The 7122-nt window shown below is 49.0% G+C and overlaps 1 pseudogene; it reads left to right on the top strand.

Moving 5' to 3' along the window:
• Positions 1-5944: 5944 nt before the first annotated feature.
• Positions 5945-6852, top strand: LOC115505124 (annotated as a pseudogene).
• Positions 6853-7122: the final 270 nt, after the last annotated feature.

The following is a 7122-nucleotide window of genomic DNA, read 5'->3' on the forward strand; positions in this document are numbered from 1 at the left end:
GGAAGGAGAAGCCAGAGAATTTGCAAACTTGACCAAGGCCGGATACGAGAGGAGCCAGAGCCGAGTTGGAGACTCCTGGGCTCTTCCCTTTCCTATCCAGGCACCTTCTGATGAGCCTGAGTCTCAGGCGAGGGTAGAGCTCATGATGGCTGGCTGATGTTCCTTCAGTCATGCTGAAACTCAGGTCTGGGAGTCAGGGCATCCTTTGGGGACAAAGGCCACACAGAGTCCACTCTGACCATGAAGATTGTGGCCTTGCCTGTCCAAGCGTCAGCTTGTTTCCAGATCCTGGTGGACCATAACCCAAGGGGAAGTTGCTTCTCTTACCAGTAACAGGTTTGAGCCTGAGGCGGTGGGCAGGCCATGGGTACCAGAACCGAGAGGGAAGGATGCGGTCCGGGCAGAGTGGGTCAGGATGGGAAACACAGCGTACTCACCCCCCCAAGGCTCTCCCCCCACCTGTCTGGTTCAGAAGCCTGACATTCCACACAGACTCCTTTCCTCCTCTTTCCTTTTCTCTTTCTTTCTCTCTCTCCCTCTCTCCTTCCCTCCCTTATATATTTCTACACATAATTATTGATGTACAACAATGTCCATTACGCTCCTTGCAACATTCAAGAATGTAACATAAACCTAAAACAGGCTTAGGTGTTCCCTCTTGAGACTGGAATTCTATATCCCATTAAAAAGGAATAAAGTGTGGGGGGGCGGATCCTGGGTGGCTCAGTCGGTTGGGCATCCAACTCCTGATTTCAGTTCAGGTCATGATCTCACAGTTTGTGAGTTCAGGCCCCACGTTGGGCTCTGTGCTGATGGTGCAGAGCTCTCTTGCCCTCTCTCTCTCTCTCAAAATAAATAAATAAACATTAAAAAAAAAAAGAATACAGGGAATGGTTGTCTTGCTCAGTTGGTGGTATAAGTGACTCTTGACTCTTGAGCCCTATGTTGGGTGTAGAGATTACTTAAAAATAAAATCTTCCACAAAAGAAATAAAGGGCGGGGGGGGGGGGGTCGCCTGGGTGGCTCAGTCAGTTAAGCATTTGACTGTTGATTTTGGCTCAGGTCATGATCTCATGTTCGTGAATTTGAGCCCTGAATCAGACTTCAGGCTGACATTGCAGAGCCCGCTTGAGATCCTCTCTCTCTCACCCTCTCTCTGCCCCTCCCCTGCTCTCCGTCTCTCTCAAAATAAATAAACTTTAAAAAAGAAGAAAGAAAGAAAGAAAGAAAGAAAGAAAGAAAGAAAGACCTTCCTTAATACATTGTTAAAGGGGGAAAGCAAGGTGTACCCATAGCACCTGACAGATTGAACTAAGGTATTTATCTCCAGTCTTCTGAAGCTCCCCCAAAATAGCAGTTAAAGGAATAAAATGACATAAGACGAAGCAAATGGGAGAGGGGACGAAAATAGATGAGCGAGGTCAACAAATGTTCGACCATGTGTTCAAATATTCACCTTTGATGATGAACACAGAATGAACAAGTGGACCTAACTCAGCAGACCTGGAGAAGCCGAGACCTCAGACGGCAGGTGACGAGCCCACAGGAAGCAGGGGACTCATGCCAAGGTACCCTGGAAAGCCGCAGGAGTTGGCAGAATGTCATGAAGTGGGGCGAGGCTGACAATTATAGGTCTGGGTGAACTGTTACACCCCCAGATGCACTTTTTCCAGTGGCCTTGCCTGTCCAAATGGGTTCTGCCCAGCGTCTCGGGAGCCAGCCAGAAAATGCAGGGAAGGACCAGAGCGACTGTAGACTTGGGAGCACCTTGCTCAGCACAGAGGGGAGTGAGGATGGGGGTGTGGACACCAGACTGAAGACAGAGACAGATGACTGGAGAATTACGTGACAGTCTGCATGTGGGGCGTTCAGACCCCAGCCCTTCGCTCCACTAGAGCCCCAAGCCAGGCATTGAAAAGTTATTCTCAGGGAAAACTGCCAAGGGAAAGTGACTGAAGCTCTGACCACCAACACTCAAATGCCGTGTGGGGGCCCCCAGAGGAATACCCGTGTCCTGGTCCCATCACCCCAAGATGGGGCCTCAGATGAGAAACCGCCCAAGCCCCAGAGCTTCCGATGGTGATGATTCACGATTGCATGCGGAAGAAAAGCCAGGATCACCAGATGCTTGATGAAAGAGTGCCCACGTGAAGGATGGACCAAAACAAACAGAAAAAAAAAGGAACTTCAAGAAACCAGAGCAGGTGTCAGGCAGGGCTTCGGATTTTCAACCTCGGGCAATTACGTTCTGACTATTCACAATGAGCAAACATCGCTTTCATTATTTACACACAAAAAAATGGCTGATGTGCCTGTTGGCTGTATATCTTCTAGCTCGCAACTACTGTGCCAGGCGTTGGGCACCCCGAGATCCACTCACAGCCGCTGTCTCTGTGGAGCTAATAGCCTGCAGGGTTAGCACTGCTCTGGGCTGAGGTCATTACTCAACGCAAACCCCTCGGGGAGGCGCAGCCTTCTGAGTAACTCACGCTTCGGCCCCTTGGAGGGAGCACTTTTGGTCCCAACCACAGGCTTTGAAGCTTTTCTTATCTTCCCCCAAACTTGAAGCTGAGACTCCTTATCACTCAAGGTTTTAAACGCGTGCAGCGGTGGTGGCCTTTAGCTCGGGACCTTGGACCGGGACTCCCCCTGAGATGGGTTGCACTCAGCCTCTGGGGAGCCAGGCAGACAGGATCGGCCAAAACACACACACACACACACACACACACACACACACACAAAACCCCGCTCCTTGTGGGAACATCTCAGCCCTAGAAGGGTTCCCTCAGCTCCCACTCAGAGGTTGTGCACAGGCTTCTATTTCAGGCACTTCCATCCACACTCCCCGCCTGCTGAGTGACTCCGAGGACGTGCTTCCTCTCCTGTGGGCCCCCCAAGGCCATCATGGGGTGCTTTGTCACATGCCCTGGGCTGGGCCCGGGCAGGGCCCGGCGGGACGCGTCATACATCGTGCCCTCGTACACTCGTTTATGATTCTCACTCTCAATTCTGGGCCTTTGAGTTTTTCCTTTTTTTAAAAAAAAACTAGCGTGCCCAAGCTTTGTGTATTTCACTCATCTTTTGAAGGAAAACACTCTCATATGTTTACTCATTGATTCTACAAGTTTAATAAGCTGGGAGGAACCCTTAAATAGTGATTGTGATGGGGCGCCTGGGTGGCGCAGTCGGTTAAGCGTCCGACTTCAGCCAGGTCACGATCTCGCGGTCCGTGAGTTCGAGCCCCGCGTCAGGCTCTGGGCTGATGGCTCAGAGCCTGGAGCCTGTTTCCGATTCTGTGTCTCCCTCTCTCTCTGCCCCTCCCCCGTTCACGCTCTGTCTCTCTCTGTCCCAAAAATAAATAAACGTTGAAAAAAAAAAAATTTAAAATAGTGATTGTGATGAATGTCTGGAGGCTGAGGGCCGGCTAGCTTGAGAATTAGCCGCTGGGGGTCCAGTCTGAGGAGTGGTGTCAGGCTTTATAGATCTTCCCTCCAGAAGCCCCACTTCCTCCTCACATTACAGTTTAGAGAAAGATCTCTTCAGGGGCGCCTGGGTGGTTCAGTCGGTTAAGTGTCCGAGTCTTGCCTTCGGCTCAGGTCATGATCTCACAGCTCGTGGGATCGACCCCCAAGTCGAGTTTGGGATTTTCTCTCTCTCTCTCTCTCTCTTCCTCTCTCTCCACCCCACCCCCACTTGCATGACCTCGCGGTTTGTGAGATCAAGCCCTGCACCGGGCTCTGCACCGACAGTGGGGAGCCTGTTCGGGACTCCCTCTCTCCCTCCCTCCCTGCCCCTCTCCCTGCTTCTGTGCTCTCTCTCTCTCTCTCTCTCTCAAAATAAGTAAATAAACTTTAAAAAAGTGTTAAAGAAATTCTTCAGAGAGAAGGAACATGACACAGGTCACAAACTCAGATCTGTATAACAAAGAGCACCAGAGAAGGAATAAATAAAGATACAATAAAATCTTCCATGTTTCTTATTCTTTTTTTTTTTTTTTAAATTTTTTTTTCAACGTTTATTTTATTTTTGGGACAGAGAGAGACAGAGCATGAACGGGGGAGGGGCAGAGAGAGAGAGGGAGACACAGAATTGGAAGCAGGCTCCAGGCTCTGAGCCATCAGCCCAGAGCCCGATGCGGGGCTCGAACTCATGGACCGTGAGATCGTGACCTGGCTGAAGTCGGACGCTTAACCGGCTGCGCCACCCAGGCGCCCCCATGTTTCTTATTCTTAATGGATCTGATAGATAAGTCTTCAAAGTAATAATAGCAACAACCGTGTTAGGGGATTATAGCATATGGATAAGTGAAATGAACGACAGCAATGTTATGAGGGACAGAGGGAGGAATCGGGAATATTCTGTTGTAAGGTAGCTGCACACTCGTGAAATGGTATAGAAGCTGGAGTAATGTTAGTTGTAAATGTATATTGCAAATACTAGGACAACCACTAAGAACGGTTTAAAAGAAGTACACGGTATGCCGATATGCTGAAAGAAAAGAGAAAGTGCAATCTTGTGAAATGTTGAATTAAAACTAGAGAAGGCAGGAGCACCTGAGTGGCTCAGGAGGTTGAGCGCCTGAGTTCCACTCAGGTCATGACCTCAGGGTTTATGAGTTTGAGGCTGCTCTCAGCACAGAGCCTGCTTTGGATACTTTGTCCCCCTCGCTGTCCCTTCCCTGCTCACACACTCTCTCTCTCTACAATAGGTAAACTTTAAAAATAAAATAAAATAAAACTAGAGAAGGAGGAAAAAGGGGGGAAGATTAAAACAAAAAACAAGAATGACTAATAGAAAACAGTTACCGGGGCGCCTGGGTGGCGTAGTCGGTTAAGCGTCCGACTTCAGCCAGGTCACGATCTTGCGCTCCGTGAGTTCGAGCCCCGCGTCAGGCTCTGGGCTGATGGCTCAGAGCCTGGAGCCTGCTTCCGATTCTGTGTCTCCCTCTCTCTCTGCCCCTCCCCCGTTCATGCTCTGTCTCTCTCTGTCCCAAAATAAATAAACGTTGAAAAAAAATTAAAAAAAAAAAAAAAAAAGAAAACAGTTACCAACATGGTAGATAGTAATCCAATTATATCAATAATCGCTTTTAAATGTGAATGGACTAATTAACACAAATCAAAAGATATAGACTATCAGAATGGATTAAAGAACAAGGCCCAATTATGTTGTTTATAGTAAGTCGACTTTAAAGACACAGGGGTGCTCTGGGTGGCTCAGTCAATTAAACGTCTGACTTCGGGGCGCCTGGGTGGCTCAGTCGGTTGAGCGTCCGACTTCAGCTCAGGTCACGATCTCGCGGTCCGTGAGTTCAAGCCCCGCGTCGGGCTCTGTGCTGACAGCTCAGAGCCTGGAGCCTGTTTCAGATTCTGTGTCTCCCTCTCTCTGACCCTCCCCAGTTCATGCTCTGTCTCTCCCTGTCTCAAAAATAAATAAACGTTAAAAAAATTTTTTTTAAACGTCTGACTTTGGCTCGGGTCATGATCTCATGGTTTGTGAGTTTGAGCCCTGTTGACAGTGCAGGTCCTGCCTGGGATTCTCTCTCTCCCTCTGTCTCTGCCCTCCCCCCGTTCTCTTTCTCTCAAAATAAATAAATAAACTTAAAAAAAAATAATAAATATAAAGACACAGACAGATTAAAAGTAAAAGGACGGAGGGGCACCCGGGTGGCTCAGTTGTTTGAGCGTCCAACTCTTGATTTCGGCTCAGGCCATGATCCCAGGATCATGTGATTGAGCCCCATGTTAACTCCACACCGAGCATGGAGACTGCTTAAGATTGTTTCTCTCTCAGGCTTCCATTCTGAATGCTTCGTTCCTTTCTCTGATCTTGTTAGTTTCCACTCGGAGTATCCTCTTTCTTGAAGAGAAGGTCCTTCATGATGAGAGATTTTGACATGCTTCTGTCTCCTCTGCGTAGTTGGTAAGTTTTGGGTGGTGAAGAGATGGCTGACAGGTGTCAAAGCTTTTTCTAGGACTTTGCCAGGGAAATCAAAGACTCCCTGTAGGGAATTTGTGCCATCTCAAAGCTACATGCTCAGATTCAGCAAAAGAGAGAGGAGCAGCGTCAAAGAAGGGCAAGCAGGAGTGCTGATGCCGAGGACAGCCCAACGTACAGAAAGGAAGCGGGAGACTGAGCCGCATAGCCTTAGTGGAATTTTCCAGTGCTGCACTTGGGGTGGCGGAGCATTCTGGTTGAGTCTCCTCTTGTTTTATCAGGTGTTCATTTCTGTACTCCACTCCGTAACAGCCCAAATTGTCAGGGATCCATCGCTACGTGGAGATGTTTCTTCCTTCCGTCCATTTTCAGTGCTCTTTGCGTGCTTCCTCTGTCTGTGCTTAGCAAAGTTGTCAACGCCACTTGTTTTCAAGACATAGCTGATCTAGCATCTGAGGTATCAGGGAGGAAGCGTCACCCATTCCCTAGTCTCGGCCAAATAATTACTGACATACTCTTCAACCTTTTGCGGCAGGCTCTTTTTCTCATCCGGGGGATGTTTGTGAGTCTCCTTCTCAACCACCTTGCTGGTCAGCTCATTAGTCATCTGCGTATGTCCCTCCTCTACTCACTGTACTGCTTTGAATATCATTGGTTCAATAGAGGAATTGAAAGGCACCAACAGTTGTCAAGCATAGAAAGGAACTGGCCTCACCACTTTGGATTTGGGTTGCCCTTGGCTTTCCTCACAGCAACGCCGTCCTGGTATATTCTCAGTTGATGCCTCTTCCCCATCCTTGTTCCTCTGTTCATTATGGGCAGCAATGAAGCAAAGACCCCTGGCACAGCATGCCTTTTCCAGTTGCGCCTTTTCTTGGTGGTTTTCTTAAGCAACAGACTTTTCCACAAGACGGTCTACCTATAGTCTGCCCTGAGTAGCTCGATCTCTGCAGAGAAATTCCCTTCGCCGCCGTCGCTCTCCTGCCAAACTGAAGGCTGCTGCCGGCCACTGAGTCACCTGCCATCCAAAGGGGATGGGTGGGATCGGAAGGAGGCTGTAGGATCTCTTTTCCTTGTCCCTTCCTCCACCTGGGAAGGCAGGACCCACTCTGCCAAGGGCCCGCTGCATATTCCCTTCTCTCTGAGGCATTGGGACCTTTGTCACTGGTGCACATAAGGCAGAAT

The sequence above is a fragment of the Lynx canadensis genome, chromosome F1, assembly GCF_007474595.2.
Source record: "Lynx canadensis isolate LIC74 chromosome F1, mLynCan4.pri.v2, whole genome shotgun sequence".
NCBI lineage: Eukaryota > Metazoa > Chordata > Mammalia > Carnivora > Felidae > Lynx > Lynx canadensis.